The sequence below is a fragment of the Capra hircus genome, chromosome 23 (genome assembly GCF_001704415.2).
Source record: "Capra hircus breed San Clemente chromosome 23, ASM170441v1, whole genome shotgun sequence".
NCBI classification, from domain to species: domain Eukaryota; kingdom Metazoa; phylum Chordata; class Mammalia; order Artiodactyla; family Bovidae; genus Capra; species Capra hircus.
The window spans coordinates 37,008,918-37,035,078 of NC_030830.1; the positions used below are offsets into that span (position 1 = coordinate 37,008,918).

Genomic DNA, 26,161 nt, shown 5'->3' on the forward strand with positions numbered 1-26,161 from the left:
GAACATTTGACTTCAAGTCATCTGCCTAGGAAAAACATTAAACAATTAAGATAAAATAAGCCCTCTCCACAAATAAGCCTTCTCCTTCTCCACAGGAGTCCTCTTCTGTGTGAATGTCCCAGGCCCTTATAAAAGAGCCCAAGTATTTCATGATAGCACAGTGCCCTTCATACACAAGTTCCTAAAAGGCTCAGGTGAATTTCTTATCTGATCTTACTACTGTTGACCATGAAGTATCTCTCACTGAGTTTATTGTGACTGAAGTAAAAATAAAGACCTCTCTTCTCCAAGTAACAGAAAATTCAAAGGTCACCATATAATGCACTACGAAGTAGACTACGCCATCGTCTCAGATACGTCTGTACTCAAAACATCTCCTTTTAACAATCTTTGGGAGTGTCCTATAAAAACCAGTGGGTGACCTAAATTTTTAATCAAGAAATCAACAAAATAGCTTTGTCATGATTACTTTATGCATAAGCCATGACTACTTTATGGATAACTTCACACTTTAATTCCAATAAGAATTCAGAAATGTTCAAATAATGTCTTTAAAAATAAAAAGCTCTTTTAAAATATAATTTTTTCTTATTAATTATCTAAGAAAAAAGAAAGGAGAGATTATCAAATTAATTTCAAACTCCCTCAAGTACCACTTGAATATTCATTGGAAGGATCGATGTTGAAGCTGAAGTTCCAATACTTTGGCCACGTGATGCAAAGAGCCAACTAACTGACTGAAAAAGACCCTAAATCCTGGAAAAGATTGAGAGCAGGAGAAGGGGGCGACAGAGGATTAAATAGTTGGATGGCATCACCAACTCAACAGACATATGAGTTTGAGCAAACTCTGGGAGATACTAAAGGACAGGGGAGCCAGACATGCTACAGTTCACCGGGTTGTAGAGAGGTGGACACAACTTAGCAACTGAACAAGTACAACATCATGTAACAACACTGAGCAAACTACAGACTAATATTCCTAACTTCACAAAATCACCCTCAAGCCTAATTTCAAGAAGAAATTTAAAATGTTCAAAGAATGATAATCCCAACCAATCACCTTCTAACAAACATTTTTTGTAAAGCTCGTCTCTAGCTGAATAATTCCAATCAACTGTCTCACTATCAGCATCGGGTGGGCAGAGCTGCTGCTGTCTCAAGGTTAAAGTAAAAAGCAGGTAGGAGCAGCCACTAGAGATTTTTGGCACTAAGGAACAGACCAGAAATCGAGTAAAGTAGTCAAAGATTCAGAAGACTTCAGGATGAAAACCCAACTCCCAGTTTCACAGTCTGCACAGAGAAGTCATTTTGGCACCCATTAAGTGAAGTCACTCAGTCGTGTCCGACTCTTTACCACCCCATGGGCTGTAGCCCACCAGACTCCTCCACTATGGAATTTTCCAGGCAAGAATACTGGAGTGGGTTGCCATTTCCTTCTCCAGAGAATCTTCCCGACCTAGGGATCAAACCTGGGTCTCCCGCATTGCAGGCAGATGCGTTACCATCTGAGCCACCCTCAAACACGAAAAACCACAATATTTGTGAGCCATTCCTATTCAACCTTGCTTTCCATTCCCAATGGCAACTCCTGTCTCCTCAGAACCTTTAAATTCTGAACTGAATTATAAGGCCAATTTACTTTCTTCACTCAAAACTGTTCAAACCACATCCCCAAGCCATAAAGTTCCATTTCACTAAAATGTGTTAAAAGATAAACCACTACAGGTATTTTACAATTCACGTCAAACACACAGTTTCTAAATTTTTATCAAAAAGGGAAATTCTTCAGTTTAAAAAAAAACCTAAGACAATGCTTATTTGCAATTACAGATACTGTTTTATTACCTGGGTTTAAAAAGCATAATTTCAACAGAGAAAAAATTATATATATATGAAAATGTTGAGAAGTCTTATTGTACATACGTGTATTTTTAATTTTCTTGAATTGGCCTTCACACCAAAAAGGCTGTTCAACCAGTGAGCATGGTTGGTGCTAATGTAAACTGGTGCAGCCACTGTGCAAACAGTATGGAGGTTACTCAAAAAATCAAAAATTTAACTACCATGTGAAACAGCAATTCCACTTCTGGGTATTTATCTCAAGGAAATAAAATAACTATCTTACAAACATATCTGCACCCCCACATTCACTGCAGCATTATTAATAATTACCAGGACATGGAAACAACCTAAATCTGTATAAATGGATGAATGGATACAGGAAGTGTTTCACAGATACAATGGAATATTATTCAGCCATGAGAAAGAAGGCATATCTGTTATTTGACACACCATGTACTGGCCTTTAAGGGCATTATGCTAAGTGAAATATGCCAGAGAGAGAGAGACAAATACTTTATGACATCACTTATATGTGGAAAGTTAAAAAAAAAACTCAGATAGGAAGAAGAGACTAGTGGTTGCCAGAGGAGGGGGTGGGCAGCACATGAAACAGGTGGCGAAGGTGGTTAGAAGGTATAAACTTCCAGTTTAAGACAGGTCCTGGGGATGTAATGTACAGCATGGAGACTACAGGTAACTACACAGTACTGTATACTTCAAAAGCTGCTAAGAGAACACATCTTGAAAGATCTCATCACAAGGGGAAAAAAATTATTGTCACTATGGTAATGGATGGGGAGCTTATTGCAGTGATCATTTCACAATATAAACATATATTAAGTCATTATGTCAATTATATCTCAGGGTTTTTTTTTAAAGGTCGTTCCACACAGATATAATACTCTTGACAATATGCTATATCCCTTCTCCTAACCATTCTTCATCACATTCCACAGGGAATAAGAATCCTGCAGGAAAATCTATAAACCTTCCCATGTAGAATCATGGTAACTATTTAACAGTTCTCATGTTTAATTAAGAAACTATCATACTGCTTGTCTTAGATCCCCAGATAAGTGTGCAATTATGGAGAAAGTTATCTGGTAAGAACATAAAGGGAAATTGCCTATACCATTTGAATGCAAATGGTTGCGTTCACTTGTATAGGCAATTTCCCTTTATGTAGATAGAGTCAGGCCTCAAAGCAAAAGTCCTATTTAATTTTTTATTTAAATTCAAAAACAGCTTTAAAGTTGTCACTAATCTTAATTAATCATGGTATGTTTCATCAGCCATATAAATTTGATAAAACCTTTACCCTTAAACGACCTTTAGGGAAAGAATAAATGTCTCTAACTAAGTCCTCAATGATACAGAGAATGCCCCACACTCAAGCAGCTTAGTGTATGCTGTCAACCCAATCCATCCACCCATTTCTGAACAAAAACGATTTGACCTGACAGACGTCAACAAATGGTCCAAAGGCCACTTGTCTGGAACTGTCCGGCTTGTCTTGCAAAATAGGTGGATGCCTAGCCTTGGCAATTTTTATAATCAAAGCCATGAGTAACCATTTGAAAATATGTTTGCTAAATCAATTTGGTTAAACCAGATGGAAAATCTGTGAAAACTAAAGCTTTTCAACAATAACACCAAACAGATCACTGTTAAAAAGTCAAAGTATACCTTACAGAATAAAATTTAACTCAGAAAGTTTTCTTATGTCATTCTCTTCTTGAGTGCATTTTTAAAAAACAATACTGAGGCCAGATCCAAACTAAACAGGAAGCAGTGCCATGTTTCAATTTTCCCTTTTCTACCAACCCCCTGGCAGGGAAAGAGCATGCATGCAGAGCAGAACTCACGGAACATATTTCTATCCCTACTACCAACAGGTCAAAATTTTAGCAAGCACTAAAAACAGTGAAATTTTAAAATAAAGCTCGTTACCCATACTTAATGCCAACTAAGAAGTATTTGTAAGTAAATTCTGGAATGTGAAAATCACACATAATACCTAGGCTACATGGCCCTTTTAGTTATAGCCAGAGCAGCACAGGTTTCTATCCGCACCCAGACATATACAGAATAAAAACCTAGCACTTCCGTGACTTGTAAATGGAGATGTTAACAATAGTTTTAACCCCTCTAAGTCTTTCTTACTTTATCTGTGAAATACAGAATCACACCACATCAGAGGATTAACCTAAGGATTAAATCAACTGAAGTGTAAAGATGTTGGGGTGGTGCCTTCCACTGTACCCTAAATAAATCATGCTAACATCCTACTCAAGCCTCTTGTCATGGAAGGCCTGTCCTTCACATCCCCGTTTCTGCTATCTGAACTATATCCCTTCTTCAGAATCTTTTAAGTCATTCTGATGCCTGCCTTATCTTTAACACAACAATGGCCTTCCTAATCTTTAATATTCAAATGTATTTAATATCTAATAGCATTCATCATTCTATTTAATGAGACACTGCTCTAGATTTTATTTAATATTTCAAAGGCATACAGTATAGATCTCAAGGAGAGAAAAAGCTCCAAGCTTTCATGGAGTATCATCTCATCTTATGTTCACCTCAACGCCTATTGGGGCTTTAATAGATACTAAACAATATTCAGTAAATAAATGCCATATAAATAAACCACCAATTAAAGGCACACAAACCACAAGTTGTTCTGGTCAGAAAAGGTAGCTGAGGTGGCTTTCGAGAACACAAAAAAGAAAATTTATGACACATGCTATAACTAAAATCTAGTCTACCTTTTTAGAAGAAATGCTAAATGAGTATCACCCTGAGCGTTAAATACCACTGGAAACAAGTTACAAACAAGGAAAAAGACATAATGCAATCAATTCCTTACCCAAATGACACCTCTAACATTAGCCACTTCTACAAGAGTATAAAATTTAACAGATATTCTCAGCTCAGAATTAGTATTTTTTTTCCCCCTAATTCACTGTATTTCTAAAAAGTCAGCCAGCAGGGGAAGAGGAAGCTCATTAACTAGTCAAATAAGGCTAACAAATTTTTAAACTGTGGAAAATCTAATTAAACTTCTGAATATTAATCACAAGAGTCACCAGTGCCCATGTATTTATAATATTTTATAGTATTATTTTCACATCATATAAATGGAAATACTCCATAAAACTGTCACTACTTACCTCAACTTCTTTTGGGATATAGAGGTACATTCCAAACAAATAAAATGTAAACACACATCCTTTTTGAAGCCAGAAAAATCAATATTAATGAAAAGTCAAATGACAGTGGAGAAAAGTTGCTACTTTCTGAAACATGACCCAAACTGAAGTACAAGGCCAGTCTCATAATCCCAGCAGTGAAAGTCGCTCAGTCATGTCCGACTCTCGGCGACCCCATGGACGTGTGCATGGCAAATTATAATTGCAGTGACCATCTATCAATTTAGTCTTCATCTACTGTTCATCCCAAAGCATCATCTTTTGGGACCCTCCCCAAAAGCAAACCTCATTTTTAGTCTGTGACCATAAGATTCATCAGAAAATAGCTAGGGCCCTAGATTATATATTTCTGAGATGCAGTTTAAGGAACATCACAGTATCTGTTGACAGTTACAGATGAGCACAGTTACAAACGATATGGAGAACTTACAAGAGGATCAACAAGAGGAAACACTGAAAGTTAAGTTCAAATTGCCAAACACAGACTACTCAGATAAAACTTGCTCTAGGTGAAAGTGAGTCATGATTGTCTTTATTAAAAAGGACCCTGGTGGCTCAGTGGTGAAGAATCCGTCTGCCAATGCACGAGACGCCCCTGATCTGGGAGGATCCCTCGTGCCCCAGCACAACTAAGCCCATGCACAACTACTGGGCCTGTGTTCAAGAGCCCAGGAGCTGAAACTACGGAGCGCACATGCAAGGGGGCGCGCTACACGACAAGAGAGCCCACCACGGTGAGAAGGCCACATGCCGCAAAGAGAGAAGTCTGCACGGCAACAAAGATCCAGCACAACCAAAAAATAAACAATAAAATTTTTCTTAATTTTTAAAAAAGGACTGAGACAAAATGTAATACTGTAATGTAATACAATAATGTATACAAAATGTAATACCCAAATTTTCTCTGTTCTACTTAAAAAGTACTTCCATATATGTTATCTTCAGTTCAGTTGCTCAGTAGTGTCCAACTCTGCGACCCCACGAATCGCAGCACGCCAGGCCTCCCTGTCCATCACCAACTCCCAGAGTTCACTCAGACTCACATATTTGATCCCTAACACAACGTTTCTGAAATGGAGGAAACATGCTTACTCTACAATGAAAAAAATTAAGATGTAGAGAGAGTCTGTCTTACAAAGCTAATAAGTGGTGGGAAAAAGATGTAAACTTAGGACTTTCTCGCTCCAAAGGCATAACTCTTTGCATCACAACATGATGTCTTTCTAAAGCAGGGCTAGAACATGGTATTGGAAATGTGGTTAACCTGCTTCCATAGACACAAAAATATTTTTTAGTAATAGATACATGGACAATTATATGCCAACACACTGGACAACTAGAAAAATTCTTAGAAACACACAACCTAACAAAATGAGTCATGAAGATAGAAAAGGCTGAACAAACCAATCACCGGTAAAAAAAAAACAACTGTTCAGTTCAGCTGCTCAGTTGCATCCGACTCTTTGCAACCCCATGGACTGTAGCATCAGTAATCAAAATCCTCCCAACAAACAAAAGTCCAGGCACAAATGGCTTCACTTGTGAATTCTACCAAAAATTTTCAAAAGAATTAATACCAATCCTTCTCAAACCCTTCCAAAAAAACAGAAGTGGAGGGAATACTTCCAAATTCTTTTTATAGAGCCAGCATCACCTGATAACAAAACCAGGCAAGGAGAGTACAAAAGAACTATAAACCAATATCCCTAATGACCATAGATGTAAAAATTCTTAAAAAAAAAATAGCAAATCAAATTTAACACTATTATTAAAAGGATCATACACCACAGTTAAGTGGGGTTTAGTCCAAGGATGCAAGGATGTTTCAATATCCACTCATTAATCAGTGTGACACAAAACAACAAAATGAAGGATAAAACCATATGATCATTTCAACAGATGCAGAAAACCCACTCAAAATGGATTAACAACTCTCAACACAGAACATGAAACCATATAACTCCAAGAAGAAAACACGGGGGTAAGCTCCACGACATCAGCTTTGACAACGATGTGTTGGATCTGACACCAACGGCAAAACATTAAATAAGTAGGACGTAAATTAAAAAACATCTGCACAGCCAAAGAAATCAACAGATTGAAAAGGCAACCTACAAATGGGAGAAAACATTTACAAATCATGTATCTTATAAGGGTTAATATCTAAAACATAAAGAACTCATAACAGCAAAAAAGCAAACAATCCAACTAAAAAATGAGCAGAGGAACTGAGTACATTTTTCCAAAGACATATAAACAGACAACAGGTATAAGAAAAAGTTAACATCAGAGAGGATCAAGAAAAACTTAGAAGAATAAATACATATTTACATTCACAATCACATTACAATACAATCACAATCACAATACACACACATCACAATCAAGCAAGATCCCAAATGCCTCACCAAAGAATTATTGTATCTCTCTTGTGAACCTCAAACTTCTAACAGCTTGCCTTCTAAACTGCTCTTATTACTAAATTTATTGGTTTTATGTTTTTTAGACCAAAATATAGAGAACTGCAGAGGCTTCAGATCAGTACAAACAACCATAACTGATACAATTTTAAGCCAGCCCAGTCCTCACAGGTAAAAAGGAGAAATAAGAAATAAAATTTTTTGTAATTTAAGCTTAATCTATAAAGTCTCATTATTAATATTAGCAATACCTGTATTTTATACATGAGAACACAGACACTGCCCAAGATCAGTCAGGACTGTAACAGAAAAATTGATTCCAGAATCTTCTCTTAACTACTATATTCAGTTCAGTTGCTCAGTCGTGTCCGACTCTTTGTGACCCCATGAATCGCAGCACGCCAGGCCTCCCTGTCCATCACCAACTCCCAGATTTCACTCAGATTCACGTCCATCGAGTCAGTGATGCCATCCAGCCATCTCATCCTCTGTCGTCCCCTTCTCCTCCTGCCCCCAATCCCTCCCAGCATCAGAGTCTTTTCCAATGAGTCAACTCTTCGCATGAGGTGGCCAAAGTGCTTCAGCATCATTCCCTCCAAAGAAATCCCAGGGCTGGTCTCCTTCAGAATGGATTGGCTGGATCTCCTTGGTTGGTACAAAAGTAACTGAGGTTTTGAACTATTGAACTTTGCTGTTTGATACTGGAATACATTCTTAAATATGGTTATGTTATACATCATTTTAATGAGCATTTCTTGTTTTATTTTTTGTTATTGACTTATTACTTGCTGTTTATATTTATTTTAGTCTATGGAAATGATGTTAGACAAAAAGCAAATTCCAGCGGTTTTTTATTCAAATTCAAAATGGGTCATAAAGCAGCAGAAACAACTCGCTACAAAAACACGTTTGTCCCAGAAACTGCTAATGAAGGTACAGTACAGTGGTGGTTCAAGAAGTTCTGCCAAGGAGACGAGAGCCTTGAAGATGAGGAGCGTAGCGGCCGGCCATTAGAAGCTTGCAATGACTGACTGAGAGCAACTGTCAAAGCTGACCCTCTTGAAACTACACAAGAAGCTGCTGAAGAACTCAACATGGACTATTCTACAGTCATGCGGCATTGGAAGCAAACTGGAAAGATGAAAAAGCTCAATAAGTGGGTGCCTCATGAGCTGACCAAAAATCAAAAAAAATCATTGTTCTTAAGTGTCATCTTCTCTTATTCTACACGGCAATAATGAACCACTTCTTGATCGGATTGTGACGTATGATAAAAAGTTGACATACAACTGGCAACCACCAGCTCAGTGGTTGGACTGAGAAGCAGCTCCAAAGCACTTCCCAAAGCCAAACTTCCACCAAAAAAAGGTCACGGTCACTGTTTGGTGGTCTGCTGCCTGTCTGATACACTACAGCTTTCTGAATCCTGACGAAACCGTTACATCTGAGAAGCAGGCTCAGCAAATCGATGAGATGCACCAAAAACTACAAAACCTGCAGTTAGTGTTGGTCGACAGAATGGGCCCAATTCTCCATGACAATGCTCGACTACACATCACACAACCAACACTTCAAAATTTGAAAGGACTGGGCTACCAAGTTTTGTCTCATCCACCACACTCATATGACCAACAGACTACCCCTTCTTGAAGCATTTCAACTTTTGTAGGGAAAAACGCTTCCACAACCAGCAGGAGGCAGAAAATGCTTTCCAAGAGTTTGTTGAATCTCAAAGCACGGATTTTTATGCTACAGGAATAAACAAACTTATTGGCAAAAAATGTGTTGATTGCAATGATTCCTATTTTGATGAATAAAGGTGTGTTTGAGCCTAGTCATAATGATTTAAAATTCACAGTCCAAAACCACAATTATGTTTGCACCAATCTAATATAATCATGCCCTAATATGTCCCTCCACTATATTTTTAAATTAAATCAATATATGCGCTTTTTACCTGAACTTATGTCTCCCTAAAGACGGCACATTCAGAAAAATATTTTGCATGTTGGTTTCTCCCTGTCTGGTGGGTTAGGCCACCATAAATGGCAAAGCAAGACAAAAGCCTTATTTTTGTGTGTTTGAATTTTCTATCCTGAACATATATTACTTTTGTCATCAAAAATACAACAGACGTTATAAGATTTGCTTTTCCCCTCAATAATTTATTTTGGCAGTAATTTTTATGCAATCTACTTAGTTATCCAAGTTTCTAACTATACACTTTAGAGTCTTAGAGGTTTTAGTATTTTCTTCCTACTTCTTGTACATATGACACTGCTCACAAGCAAAAACTTGGAAACAAAACAGACTTATAAAATGTATTGTTTTAGCAAATTTTATATACCATAAGTTCCCTTCTAGAGTACAAAACCAATGTTTGGAACTCAGAACTCCTCCCTTTCCCTTAAAAGCAAAGTTGTAAGTATGGTTAAAGGTCCTAGATTATCCCAGAAAGATTACTTAACCATATTATTACTGAATTCTAGTGATAGGATTACTGACCTAGGTAACAAAATCCAGGGTTCAAGCTATACAACAGCAAGAAACAGAAGTTTTTAAAAATCCAGCTTTCCTGAAGCTCAGGAATACTCCTCGGCACATTTTTTAAATAGGCAGCTCACCTTCTTACCTTTAGATTGTCCTTTAGTTTGTGCCCCTCCCCCATCCCTGCTCTCTTGTGGCCCCTGTGCCCACCTGTCATGGAACTCCACCTCAAGCCAGTCTCCCATGATGCGACCTTACCCAGTCCTCTCTTCACACGGATCTTACCAATGTAAGCCTCACTTTCAGGTGTTAAATTTAGAGTGATATGAATGAACCAACTCACACTAAATCCCTTAATTCTAAGCTGGAGCATTTCTGATCATACAAAATGAAGTGAAATATTCAGACCACATCAAAACAGAAATTATGACCTAGAAGTGCACCAATCACAATCAACTTCTCACAACTCTTTTACTCTTTTTTTTTTTCCTAAGCCCACCAGGGTTTGAAAAGAACCAAATCATCAAAGATATCTACAGTGGAGAAAAGATTAAAAGCAGAGAGAGGACACCCTCTGAGAAACTTCAAAGTTTAGAAATACAGTACACAAAGAAACATGTGAAATTAAAGAACTATGATTTAGTTTAAATTAACACCAAATGTTAAGGGAAAACAAAAATTTATGTCTTTAGAGACAGTATACCTGCAGTTGACCCTGGAACAATATGGAGTCAGGAGCACTAACTCTTCATGCCATCAAAAATCTATGTATAACTTATAGTCAGTCATCTGCATCTGCAGATTCAATCAACCAGAGTTTATGTAATACTGTAGTATTTACTACCGAAAAAAAAATCTGCATATAAACAGACCTGAGCAATTCAAACCCATGTTATTCATGGATCAACCATATACGACAAGTAGGAGGCAGAAAGACATTCCAGGAAGAGAGAAAATGAGAAGGCAAGAAGTCTGGAAAGCAAGATACGTTCGTGAGGTAATAAAGATACCACACTGGGATAAAAAAGGAAAGGAGTGTGGTTTTGATCTGGAGGTATATGGGACCAATTTGAAGATCTGTACAGCACAGAACGGAACAGATCAAAACCTGGACCACTTCCAGGTAACCCTTGTTTTGCACAGTGTCCTATATACTGTAGGATGTTCAGCAGTATTCTTGGCTTCTACCCACTTGATGTCATTAGCACCTCTTCTCCACTAAGTGATAACAACTAAAAATATCTCCAGACACTGTCACGTGTCCGCCAGGAGACAAATTCAACCTCCCCACCACCCGTGAAGAACCACTTACCTAGTCTAAGCCCTTTCATGAGATAAGGAAACTGAGTCTCAGGGAAGTCACGTGACTTGCTAAGGTCACATAGCCTGATTCCAGTTTTGTCAAGAGCTAGAAGATAAGTCGAGAAGCATGTTAAATTGGGCTTGCGATCTTCTTAAGTAACGCTTAGAAAGATTTCTAATGATTCTTTAGAAATTATCACAAAATTATTTTTGATGCCTAAACTGGACATCTTACATATAACACATACTGTATATGCTATAATCTTTTCTCGTTTCTATACTGCTTTAAAGAATTCATGTTTAACCAACAAGCCCCAAACAAAGCAAAATATATATTAAGCTACAAAAGGAGCCAAAGCAGGAACTAGGCAACTACGGTAAAACACTGACTGGTCAGATCCCTGAGTACCTGAGGAGTCTAAGAAGCCAATTGTTCCTAACAGCTGAAAACCTATCCTTATAAGTACCAAGCTGTGGTTCCCCATCCTCCCCAGTTTTAACTCTCTTGGACAGTTATCTTTATTTTATATACTGTCTTGCCCTCTTAAGCTAAAATATAAAAATACCAAAGAAAATTTTAACTGTATTTTAAGATTCAGGGTCATTATGAAATCCATTTATAATTATACTACAACACTTTGAGATCAGAGATTACTATAAGTAAGGAACAATTAGTTTTATGTGGCTTATGCAAAGTATATGTGGATAAAATTAGGTGGTTAGGTAAAACAATATAGTCTGAAGTCAGACTACAGAGTTTCTGAATTTCATCTCAAACAGTAAGCATTCATCCTGTTCTTTTGGTTCGTAAATGACATTAACAGGTCTGTTTTCCAAAGATCATAAATTAATGGAATGAGAGAAAGACCAGAACCCAGTAAGAAGTTTCATTTAAACACAACAGGCCAAACAGGAAGCAGAGGCTGCCTGACATACTGTGGCAGTGATGGCAAAGAGGGAGAGAAAAATATAAGATACAGGCAGAAGATCAGTTTGGTGAATAATGGAGGAGGTATAAAGGTCAAAGATGACTCTGGCTTCCGGCTACGTAGATATAACTAAGACTGGGAAAACAGTAAAAGAACCTCATTTCCAAGGAAAAAGATAACGAGTAAGATTGAGGTTTTAAAGTCTAGACTCACTGAACTCAGTAACCTAGGTTTTCTTTAAGCAAGTTAAATCTCTACTAAATTTCACCCTCAGTGAAAAGGGGAAAAATAAGACACATCCAATTTATTTGTGAAAATTGAATAACATGGTAATAGCACTTTGGAAAGAACCAGTCTAAGAAATGACTTTTCCTTTTTTACATTCCTGGCAAAACTACCCCTGAGTACAATCTTCACTGGGTACCTTTATTTCCCTATCAAAAACCTTTCCAATCACCCTAAAATAATTCACATTCAGGCCACAAATGGCTTCTCCCTGGACATTTCTGGTCCACTGTGCTGGCTGTTTTATTTCAGCACTGTGTTTCACCTCTGCCGTGACATTCTTTATAGCATCTGTTTTTTCAGGAAAATTACAAGGACATTAATTCTTAAAGTTTGTTTTCCATTAACACATTTTTCATCTCTTTGTGTTTCTTCTACTCTATCTTATCTACTTCCTACTACCCCAATCCTACTTCAGATCTGTACTACCTACTTTAATAGCCTGAAAGTCTCCAACTTTTTCCCAAAAGTTTAAAAAAAAATTCAAGTTCTGACTCTTCTGGACAAAAAGGGAGAAGTTAACATGTGTTTCTCTTTGTGTTAAACCTCAAGAGAGAAAAGGGTAGAAAGCTGGAACATCATACACTCTCCCTTTCAAAAGAACTTCCAAAACTGACTCAGACTCTGTAAAGAAAATTAGAAGTTTAACAAAGAATAAGAACAGATAGGTAGGAAAAAGGAGAAGACAGATGACTATAACACACAACCCGCCAGAGTTCATTCTGTGTTTCACTGGACACGGTTCACAGCCTGTATCTGCCATCATGTCCTTCAAGAGTAACTGCCCTCCAGAAAAATTCCTGTTTAGATGAAGGATGGATATCAGACACCCCAGATGGCAAAAGGGAATTAGACAACATTCATATGTTGTCAGAGGTGAATCAATTAGATAATCCCTCTAAGAACTTATTAAAGTTCTCCAAGTGTGGTCACCAGGGAACTTGTCAGAAATGCAAATTATTTTTCTGCATTTCAATAAGTCTTTCATGTGACTGATACAACCTACCATTAAGATCCTCAGCACCTCCTTGAATCTAGGTTTATTAGGTACACAATGGTGCTTGCTCTTTGATTAATGTTGAGATTTCCCTGTATTCTTGAAGATCTAGAACAGTGCCTGACACAGACTATCTGACTCAATAAATGTTTACTGAATGAACTGAGTGAATGGCCTTAAAATAAACTTTCCCCTTACTAAAATCATGTTAATGGACTTGTTTCTTATAACCAAAGTAATCTTAATTAAGCAAAGTGCACAGAGAGCTGTGATGGTCCAGTGGTTAAGGCCTTGGACTTAAGATCCCATGGGGTCTCCCCAAGCAGGTTCAAACCCTGCTCACAGCACTTCTCAGCGCTTTCCTGTTCAAGTCACACAACGCCTGGGCTTCCCTGGTAGCTCAGAAGGCCAAGAATCTGCCTGCAATGCAGGAGACCAGGGTCAGGAAGGGTCTGAGACGCCCAAGGGTCTCTCTTGGGTCAGGAAGATCCCCTGGAGGAGGCCATGGCAACATCCTCCAGTGTTCTTGCCCAGACAATCCCCACGGACAGAGAAGCCTGGCAGGCTACATACAGTCCATGGGGCTGCGAAGAGTCAGACACGACTGAGTGTCGAAGCACAGCGCAGCACCTGAATAATAAAACACTATTCACTGATGTGTTTTAAGATTTCTGTCAAACTTTGGAGTTGGTTTTTTTATTTAAAGATCTACCTCTACAGGAAAACATGATGTTGAAGAACCTCACTTGTCAAAATTAGATCTAAGTTACGAAAGTTCCATACAAAATAGAAGTTTAAAGAAAGAAGTCGATAGCTTTCTCCTCAACAGTCCTTATTAGCCCCATCTATAATTGTCTTCAGCTTCATATAATACAAAACCAACAGCATTAATTTAGGCAGGAAACATATCCCTCCCCTATTTTTTCAAACAAGTCTTCACTGGCACCCTCTCCAGTTTAAAAGTTTCACAGCAAGTTCAAGTTATGACAACTCAAGCAGTTCTATTTCTGCATTTCCTAATTAAAAACTTACCAGAAAAATATTTCTAACCAAAGCCAGAAAGAGCTTAGCAGAGAGTAATTCATGATTAGGCTACAGAAACAAAGGGAACTCCACAGAGGCAAACTACCCAGTTTCCTCATTCAGTGCTACAACTTCAGAAATCTAACGATCCTTCATTTACTCAAAAAATGAAAATGATAGGAAAATTCCCTAGTGTTGACAGCAGGTGATTTTTAACTTCACTGCTGCCTGACAGGCACCTACAGGCTTTACCTGGCCTCAATCTGTCCAGTTTGGAACTGCCAATTAGTAGCTTCTCAAAAGCAAATCTCAACGTAAGCCATTAAAAAAAGTGCTTTTCAAAGTGTCAAATACAATGGATAAGTCAAGCTCAGCATGTTAGAACAAAATAAAACCTGTGTGCCCAATCCAGGCCATAATTGTCAGAGCCAAGGGACAAAGGATATCACTCCAGTACTAAAAGAAGGATCAAATGCTGAAAGCAGCTGTGATACACATACTCCTCCTCTTGAACACAAACACTCTTAACGAACAGGTGTCTTCATTCGTAAGCTTACCCTTTCTCAACTGAGGTTCCGCAAGACAGACTTAAGCACTGACGCCCTAAGGCACAGGCTGGCAAGCCTTTTCTGCAAACACTTCAGGTCTGTCAGACCACATGGTCCCTGTCACAACTACTCAATTCTGCCAGCGGAGCTTGAAAGCAGCTGTCAACAGTTAAGTAAATGAATGAGGGTGACTGCCAATGAAACTATTTATGGACACTGAAATTTGAATTTCATATAATATTCACAGAAATACTATTCTCTTTGCAATAAGCATAAAACATAAAATGATTCTTATAAAAAATTTTAGTTCTTTGGCTAGATGTAGCTCTGAGCAGCAGTTTGTCAACCTATTCCCTAAACCATCCTTTGTATATAATAGATTAACTTCTCTCTTATGCATGCAGAATGGTACTAATTACACACCATACTACAGAGAATTGAAAAAATGCCACTCAAATCATTTTTTGTGCCTACAGTGCTCTGATTATGTAATACAATAATACTCTATCTAGTAGGAAACTAACTGATGAGATTTTGTTAGCAGTTGTTAACTTGGACAAATAACTTTAAGAAGAGTTAACTTTTAAATTGTGCAAAGTCTCAAAACGCAAGAAATATAAACAGGAACTTTCATATCCAGTATATGAAGTCACTCAGTCCTGTCCGACTCTGCGACCACGCTCCTCCGTCCATGGGATTCTCCAGGCAAGAATACTGGAGTAGGTTGCCATTTCCTTCTCCAGGGGATCTTCCCGACCCAGGGATTGAACCCGGGTCTATCTGCATTTTAGGCAGACATTTTACCGTCTGAGCCACCAGGGAAGATCCATATTGCATTGGATAATATAAATCAAACTACTACAGATTAAATCTCTGGTTAGTAGGGACTTCCTTGGAGGTCCAGCAGTTAAGACTCCACGCTTCCACTGCAGGGGTCACAGGCTCGATCCCTAGTCAGGGAACTAAGATTCCACATTCTGCACAGCATAGCCAGAAAGTAAAAAAAAGAAATCTCTGGTTAATATATTGCCAGAAATAGGAAAGCCCAGAATTCAATGATCATCTTTCAATATATTTTGTATCTTCAGATACTGTTTCTTCGGAAAGCAGAACCTACCTGATTAAAAATCACAAGCAAAAATTACAGGATTGCCTCAGACATTTACATAACTAGACTTGAGTTCTAGCTCCACCTCTTTCTAGAGGAGAGAGCTTGAGCAAGTTCCAGACTCCCTCCACTCATCTGTAAAGGAGAGGAAATATTTGCAACCCTCCTAGTGTCAGACTTTTATTTTTGAGGGCTCCAAAATCACTGCAGATGGTGACTGCAGCCATGAAATTAAAAGATGCTTACTCCTTGGAAGAAAAGTTATGACCAACCTAGATAGCATATTTAAGAGCAGAGACATTACTTTGCCGACTAAGGTCCATCTAGTGAAGGCTATGGTTTTTCCAGGAGTCATGTATGGATGTGAGAGTTGGACTGTGAAGAAGGCTGAGCGCCAAAGAATTGATGCTTTTGAACTGTCATGTTGGAGAAGACTCTTGAGCGTCCCTTGGACTGCAAGGAGATCCAACCAGTCCATTCTGAAGGAGATCAGCCCTGGGATTTCTTTGGAAGGACTGATGCTAAAGCTGAAACTCCAATACTTTGGCCACCTCATGCGAAAAGTTGACTCATTGGAAAAGACTCTGATGCTGGGAGGGATTGGGGGCAGGAGGAGAAGGGGCTGACAGAGGATGAGACGGCTGGATGGCATCACTGACTTGATGAATGTGAGTCTGAGTGAACTCCGGGAGTTGGTGATGGACAGAGAGGCCTGGCGTGCTGCGATTCATGCGGTCACAAAGTCGGACACGACTGAGCGACTGAACTGAACTAGAGTCAAAAGTATATAACCACACTTAAGCGAAGAGTCTTGTGTACTACACAGTGCTATAGAAATATCAGTTGCCATTATTAGGTGCTCAGTGGCTTTCTTCATATTATCTCTTTCCACTTTTTTTTTAAACCACCCTCCAGTGTTAGTTTCTGACAAGCCTCAAGTTTAGAGGAATTGTGCATCTAATAGTACACTTCATTCAACACATTAAATTTAAGCAAATTGAGGGCAGTAAAGATGACTGAGATGGCCTCAGCACTCAGTTTAGAATAAACTCAACCACACAGACATGGTCAGTTAGTGCTCTAAGAGGAACAAAGAAACCAACATAAATACTGTAAGATAGAAAAAGTTTCCCGGGTGTGTAATAAGGGCCCGGGTAGGTGATGGGAAAGAGACTGCACAGAGGGAACTGCAAAAGCACACACAGAGGTTAGCGAACGCTCCACACGCTCACGAATGCAGGACAGCTCAGGCTCCAAAACTCCAAAAGGGCAGTTTCATTTTCAAAATCTAATCGGAAGACAAAAACCCTCCCATTAAATCTCTGAAAAGGAAGTATCTTGAAAGATAAGCAAGGGGCTCATTTTAAGCTAAAGGGTTGGGAAAATTATGAACCATGCTAATGAAGCCACTTCATCATTTCCCAAAGCACTTTACAAACAAGATCTAAGAGGATACGTGTATGGGGCACGGAGTTAGAGGGAAGGGATGTCTCGTCTAGCAAATCTCTGAGGAGGTGGAGACTGGCATACCTGGCTCTCTTGATGACACGTGCATGCTTGTGCTAAGTCACTTCAGTCGTGTCCACCTCTTTGCAATCCCCTGGACTGTAGCCTGCCAGTCTCCTCCGTCCATGGGATTCTCCAGGCACGAATACTGAAGTGGGTTGCTGTTTCCTTCTCCAGGGGATCTTCCCAACCCAGAGATCAAACCCACATCGCTTACATCTCCTATATTCACAGGCAGGTTCTTTACCACTAGCACCACCTGGGAAGCCCCCTTGATGACACATTCAACGTATCCATCTGCTTCAAAAACCATCTTCTTAAATTCTGCAAGCTACCAGAGTTCTCAATAAGAAAAAGCAATAAAGCAAGTTACCTCTTAAGAGTTATGTATGCTTCCTTGAGAGCAGAGGGGAGTAGGAAACCTTACCTTCTTGCTCTAGAGTTCATCTTCTTTCTTACATCATTAAAAACCTTTCCTGTAGACAAATGTTACTGATGTTTTCTTCTCCTTTACCAGAAACAATAAAATAAATTTACCTTGAAGCTGTGCCTGAGCATGGTAAAGTCTAACCCAGAAGACTAGTGAGTGTAAGAACGATATTCTATTACTGCCACCTCTCCCTCTCAAGACTGCCACCACGCCAGTCACACCGCTAGTGGAAGACTGAAGACGGCCCCAGCTCTCTGCTAGGCCTCTGCTGGAGAAGGCCATTCCCTGCCCCACTCCCTTGAACCCGGGCAGGCTCTGTAACTGTTTTGACCATTACAGAGGTAACAGAAGTGATGCTACACCCCTTTGCAAACTGAGCCTGTCAACTCTTAGAAATAACCATAAATTGTTTTTTAAGGCCCTAAGTTTTGGAGTAATTTGCTAAGATAACTGGGGCTTTCACCACACTGCAACCAAAATACTGCTTCACTTATAAAAGGAAATAAAAATTCAGGAGTTACAACTTACTGGACAAGTTTCTAACAGAATATCCTGTCAACTCTCAGAGCATAAAAAAGACAACCAAAGTGCCCTAATTCCTCCTAAGAAACCAGAATGACCTAGTGTTAGTCAAGTTCCTTGGAAAGGTTATAAAAATCATACTCCATGAGTATACCCAAGTGATGCATTGATTCTTTACACCAAAGAGAACCCTCTGGTCTGGAAGGTTAAGATACCAAAGAAGAAGTCATCTCCCGAAAGTAGTATTTAGAAACGAGGTTGGTAAGAGACAATTTTCACTTTATGCTATATACAATTCTGAATTGCTTCAAATAAGCAGATAATACTGTTAAATATTTTAAAAGATATTTCCTTTGAAGAAACCAAACCATTGCAGCCCTAACAACTTTTAAATGCCTTTTTGTTGCACTAAGATGATGGCAAATGCCATTCTTAGCGAGGCTTTCACATAATGAAAGATCGTGGCAGCCCCCAAATGGAAACCTGTGCTTTTTCTGTATCTCTCTCTCATCCCACCAACCACATGTCTCTGAACAGCGTGGCACTACCATTTACCACGGGCTTCCCAGGTGGCACAGTGGTACAGAATCTGCCTGCCAATGCAGGAGACACAAGACACAAGGGTTCAATCCCTGGATCTGGAATATCCCCTGGAGAAGTAAACGGCAACCCACTCCGGTATTCTTGCCTTGAAAATCCCATGAACAGAGGAACCTGGCAGGCTACAGCACATGCAGGTGCAGCGCTGGACACAGTGAAAGACTGCACACACACGCCAGCCAACACAGAGCTCGGCAAAGGGAGGGCTATGAGACTGGAAGCTGTTCTGACTTCCTTCTTCAAGCTTTGAAGGGTACTAGGTAAAAAGACAGCTGTTGCAGAATCTCGCCCATGCCTCCAGCAACTGTGCTAGGCTTCCTTGCAAACCATTTTCCATAATGTTCTCTTCCTGAGGCCTCTGCCACACTCACCTGAAGAAAATTCCCAAGATGGCTGAACACATGTGAAAAAGACTGGCAAAAAGTCAAATCAGAGAGATGAGGGACTAACAAAAAAGGAAAGTGATTCCTCCCTTGAATATCTAAGTTTTCACAAACTATCCACATCTCTAACCTATTCTCTTTAGACCAATTCCCTGCTTCTAAGAAACTCCATCAGGAAGCATATATAAGAAAGATGAAATTCAGAACATTTTGTTCTACTTCCACTTATTAATGTCATGTAAAGAACCAAAGTGGGAAGGAAATCAACACAAGAAAAGCTACAAAGTTTCTAAATTATTACAGGGTTTTGCTCGGTTCTTCTCTGATGCATCATTAAGTGTTTAAGACTCACTGCTGTCTAGAAGACTTTCCAAGGGCCTGTCCCAACCCTCAGTTTATGGCAGATTCCCTTAAAGAACAGAAACAAAGGTTCAGCAAGTTCCGGCTACCAACTTTTTCTTCCAAAACATTATTTATTAGAGTCCTATGGTCTCAGATTCAAGTTATTCCACTTACTAAATCCTAATACTAGAAGTTAGTTTCTATCCCTCAGAGGAAATCACAGAATACACAAATCAAGATATAACATGAACTGATAAATAAGAGTTATATAAAAACTTGATTAACAAAGAAAAATATAAGTATAAGTTTGGCAAATTTAGATATTAAAAAAAGCTTAGTAAAAATGACCAAGGCTCATCCATACTAAATACATTAATAATGTATTTAGCGAGCAAGTGGAAGAGCAAGAGATAGAGAAGAATCGTGGAGCACTATTTTTCAAGTAGTATAATATATGCAAAGTTAAGAAATGATCTTATTATACCCAGCATTAGTCATACATCTATTAACTTTTAAGGTATGTTCCAATCCCTTTTTTTTTTTCCCTGAAAAACTACAAGGTTCCACATAGATGGTAGAAAAATTATCAAGAGTTCTGAAAATGTTAAAGGACCATGAGATGTCTGATTCAGAAAAGAAAAGGAAAAAGGGTCTCATTTACCAAAGACTGTTGGATATAGTAAAGGTTTTTTAATGAGGAAAATGTCGAGTAACAAAAAACAGGCTCAAATGTCAGGTCATTAGGCAAACATGAAATACAGTGGGCCACAAAGTTCCCAAAACAAAACTCTCATATTAGCTCTCAGTGTTGCCTTTGGGTTCAGGGAGACAGGCAAGATTTTACAAAACTGGACCATAAATAAGAACAGGCACACTTTTGTTTAAAAAGTAAATCACCGTAATAGTCAGTACACAGTGGGCTAAAGGCATTAAGATTTAAAAAATCATCCCCTAGTAGAAATCAATACGTAACAGATGAGATGGTTTGCAACTGGGGTGCTCAAAGGGCTAGGGTATCTCACGTACCATATCTAAAACCAAATCAAGGAAACTAGAAAAAACAAGGCTGAACTATAAAGCTATCTAAGAAAATTACAATCAATTCTAGTCCATTACCTGATGTTAGGTAAGAAGTCATGCTGATAAGTGACTTTTGTGTTATTGTTGTTAAAATTTAAAAAGCAAATTAGGGTATCTATAAACAGGAGAACAGAGGAACAAAACAGTGGTATGCTCACACAACAGAAACTATTAAAAAGCACACAATAAAAAGGAACAGACTACTGATGAATACCAAAAACACTATACTGAGTCAGGGAAGCCTTACAAAAAGAACACATACCACCTAAATCCATTTATATGATCTTCAAATCAGGCAAAACTGATCTACGGTAGGAAAAATATTTTCCCAGGGACAGAAGAGGGGGAGTAGAATGACTATAAATTCAAGTACCTTGAATTCACAAAAGTGATGCTCTGAACTGAGACAAACTTATAAAAGCACTATAGTCACAGATGTAGTACAACCTAAAAAGATTGCAATCAACTGGTTCTGTTTTATTAATGTAATTAATCTTCCTGTTATCTCTGATTTTTCTAATCAACTGGTCTCATGAGTTTGGTTAGCATAATTATGGCCCCAAAAGTCTTAGGAAACCTTCAATATAAGAGTTTCTAGCTTTGGAAGCAAAGGACCAGGCCACAGTTAGCAATATCTCAAATTTTTAACACCAGTCCTGTGAAGATAATCACGCCTGAAGCAGCCATCTGGTTCTCAACTGTAAAATTCAGATATTCGTCCTGCCCACAACAGGCTTGTGAGGATAAATGAGGTGAAGTATTTTAAAAGTATTTTTTAAAGTTACTATGATTTCACAATGTCACTTACTGTTGGACAAATAAGGAAAGAATTATTTCAACAGATTATTAACATAAAGGAATAAAGTCACTTAAGAGAACTTTCTAGCACAAACACCTGACCCCCAGTAATTAGTGTTGACTCACAGATATCTGAATGAGTCAAGACCTACGAACTGCTACCCCATTTACAACAGGTCTTTTTGTATCACCCACGTTCAAGTATACACAGGAACAGGGGAGACACACTGTCGATAAAATGGCTCAGTGGCACTCTCAGCAAGTGCTACCTCCAGCAAATCCAAGGTTCACAACACTACTAAGCAATTTAAAAGCCCTAATTCAAGCATTTATCATCAAGTAAATTATCTTGACCATTTCAGACAGACTCCCCATGAAGATCAGCAGCAGCACCTAAGGATTTACATCAAGACCTCACTGTGATTTTGAAAGTTTCTCCTCAATCCCTACAGTTACTCAACAGATTCAGTAAAACATTCAGATTATTCATTTCAGGCTATCATCAGCAAGTCTACAAATAATAAATGCTGGAGAGGATGTGGAGAAAGGGAACTCTCATACACTGCTGGCGGGAATGTAGATTGGTGCAGTCCTGGCGGAAAACAGTAAAAAGCAGAGCTGCCACATGACCCAGTGATTCACTCCCAGGTACATTTGGGGGAAAAAAGAAAAGTTTAATTTTAGAAGATACATGCACCTCAATGTTCACAGCACTACCATCTACAGTTGCCAAGACATGGATGCACCCCAAGGGCCCATCAACAGAAGACTAGTTTAAGAAGATACAACATAGGGGCTTCTCTGGTGGTACAGTGGATAAGAATTCATCCACCAAAGCAGAGGACACGGGTTCAATCCCCGCTCTGGGAGGACTCCACGCTGTGGAGCAACAAGGCCTATGCGCCGTAACCACTGAGCCGATGCTCTAGAGCCCATGGGCCGCTAAGCCCACATGCTTATACTAAGCACTACTAAGTAAGTCCACTGAGCCCACATGCTGCAACTACTGAAGCCCATGTGCCTGGAGCCTGTGCTCTATCCACATCAAGAGAAACCACGACAAGAAGCCCCAGGTCACGACAACTGGAGAAAGCCCACGTGCACCAGCAAAGACCCAGTGCAACCAAAAACAAATACACAAATACATATATATATATATACACACGCATATATATATGCATACATACATACATACGTGTGATGGAATATTACTTGGCTATAAAAAATACTGACATTTGCAGCAACATGGATGAACCTAGAGAATATAATGCTTAGTGAAATAAGTCAAATAAGTCAGACAGAAAAAGACAAATAAACACTGTATATCACTTACATGTGGAATCTAAAAAAATAATACAAATGAATCAATATACAAAACAGATTCACAAGACACAGAAAACAACAAACAGGGAGAGGGAGGGGGAGAAGAACAAATTAGGAATATGGAACTAACAAGTATTTTATACTTGAAATAGATAAGCATTAAGGATTTACTAGACAGTACCGGGAATTACAGCAATATCTTATACTGGGTTGGCCAAAAAGTTTGTTTGGGTTTTTCCATAACATCTTACAGAAAAACCCAAATGAACTTTTTGGCCAACCCAATAATAACCCATAATGAATGTAATCTGCAAAAAATAAACAAACAAAAAAGATTACTCATTCAAATGAGAAACAGTACCAAACAAAAAAGATTACTCATTCAAATGAGAAACAGTACCATACTTGAAGACAGGGTCATCTGCAGAAAATTGAGATATACTTAAAAGTACAATTTCTCTCTTTTTTAAAAATAGTGATTGAAGGGGAAAAACTAAGTTTCATTTAAAAGTAGTTTAAGCCTAAAATTCTAGGCTCAAAGTTTATAATCACCACATGCCCTGTGGACAAAAGAAACAAAAAGAAAAAGGGGCTGATTAAAGTTTATCCCAAGGCCTTCATCATTCCTTATTTACTGATTAGTTATAATGTGCTCAGCACCATTATAAATTACAAAAGATACAAAAATGTATCCTTTATACAACCCTGTAATAACAGAAATCTGGGAAGAAGCAGGAAATGTATACTAAATCCTTGGGCCAATTTTTCAAAGGGTCAACAAAGCCTCTTCTTTGTCCCAGAAGCAATTCAACCGTACAGGGAAAAAATAAAGATGAAAATATTTAAACATTTGCTCTTCAGCACAGCAATGGCCCACTTAAAAGAAGACTTAAAACTGTGGACACAAGTTATCTTTCATACCAGAATCAGCAGACAAATAGTTTTAAACTATCATTTAAAGCTACTTTTTTGATTCAGCAGAGCTACCACAAAACAAATATTTAAAAGCCAAGTCCAGCCAAAGTCCTTGCAACATGTGGGAGGGGAAGTCTGAATTTCAAATGTTTGAAAGAAAAGGTGAGAATCCCTATGTGAATAGAAGATGACGAGTACTAAATACAGTCCAGCTACTTGCTACTGCCTATATATTATGAAAATATATTTAATCTTCTATTTACAGGAATCATCACTATTTCCAAGTAGTTTAGAGGAGAAGTGTAGCATAATGAGAAGAGAGTCAAGCCTCTGATTTGGTATGCAAAATCTTGAAAATTAACCCAGCAATCCCACTACTGGGCATATACCCTAAGAAAACCATAATTTCAAAATGACATGTACCCCAATATTCACTGTAGTACTACTTACAATAGCCAGGGACATGAAAGCAACTTAGACGTCCATCTACAGATGAATGGATTAAGAAACTGTGGTACCTATACACAATAGAATATTACTCAGCCATAGAAAGGAACGACTCTGAGTCAGTTCTAATGAGGTGGATGAACCTAGAGCTTGTGATATAGAATTAGGTAAGTCAGAGAGAGAAAAACAACTATTGTATATTAACACATATATACGGAATCTAGAAAAATGGTACTGACGAACCCATCTGTAAGGCAGGCATCGAGACACAGACTTGTGGGGAAGCAGAGGGTGGGACTCGCTCAGAGAGCAGCATGGAACATGAGTATCGCCACACAGCTAGCGGGAAGCTGCCTTGTGAACAGGGAGGGCACCCAGGCCGTGAGAGCCTAGAGGGGTGGGCGGGGGAAGCTCAAGAGGGAGGGGACGTATGAACACTTTTGGCGGATTCATGCTGCTGAATAGCAGAAACCAACACAACATTGTAAAGCAATTATTCTCCAATTAAAAATAAATTTTAAAACAGAAAAAAAAAAAAAAAAACAACCTTGGTTAACTGACTAAACTTCAGTTCCTTGTCTGTAAAACAAGAAACCACCAGTATTTCACCAACGACACAATTCCTATGAGGATTAGGGAAATAATACATACAGAGTGACAGTTATCTTGTAAATGGCAGCAATTCCTAACTGCTTCCAGTATTACTGCATATTTGAGCTAATACCTAAAACAAAAAAAAAACTGAAATAAAAAGAAATTAGAAAATACTCTGAGATGAAAACAATATACAAAATTTATAGAATGCGGTTAAGACAGTGCTAAGAGGGAAATTTATACCTGTCCATATCTGTATTTAAAAAGATCTCAAATCAAACTAACATTCCACTTTATTGGTTTTTTTTTACTATTCAATTTTTTTTTTTTACTTTATTTTACTTTACAATGCTGTATTGGATTTGCCATACATTGACATGAATCCACCACGGGTGTATACAAGCTCCCAATCCTGAATCCCCCTCCCACCTCCCACCCCATATCATCTCTCTGGATCATCCCCATGCACCAGCCCCAAGCATCCTGTATCCTGTATCGAACATAGACTGGCACTTCGTTTCTTACATGATAGTATAACATTCCACTTTAAAACATGAGAAAAAGAGCAAACTAAATCTAAAGAAAGCAGAAAGTGAAAGTCGCTCAGTAGTGTCCAACTCTTTGCAACCCCATTCTTTACCAGATGAGCCACGAGGGAAGCCCAAAGAAAGCAGAAGAAAATAATAAAAATAACCAGAAAATAATGCTATTAAAAAAAAAGAGAAAACAATAGAGAAAATAAATGAAATCAAAAAGTTGGTTCTTTGAAAAAATCAACAAAATTGACAAACTTTTAGCTAGACTGACCAAAAAAAAAAACAAACAGAGAAGAACCAAATTATTGGGCTTCCTGAGGGGCTCAGTGGTAAAGAATCCACCTGCCAACGCAGAAGACATGGATTCGATCCCTGGACCAGGAAGATCCCCTGGAAACAGAATGGCACCCACTCCAGTATTCTTGCCTGGGAAATCCCATGGACAGAGGAGCCTGGCAGGCTACAGTGCACGGGATCACAAAGAGTTACACACGACTCAAGGACTAGAACAACACCAGTGACGAATTTT

At 38.6% G+C, this 26,161-nt stretch overlaps 1 protein-coding gene and 1 non-coding gene across 2 annotated transcripts in view; one reads left to right on the plus strand and one right to left on the minus strand.

The window, feature by feature from the left end:
- ZFAND3 (zinc finger AN1-type containing 3) overlaps positions 1-26,161 on the minus strand; it is a 314,060-nt gene that overhangs the window by 267,647 nt on the left and 20,252 nt on the right. The window lies entirely within an intron of this gene.
- TRNAL-UAA lies at positions 13,743-13,824 on the plus strand. The gene has a single exon. It is a non-coding gene; the product is annotated as a tRNA-Leu (tRNA).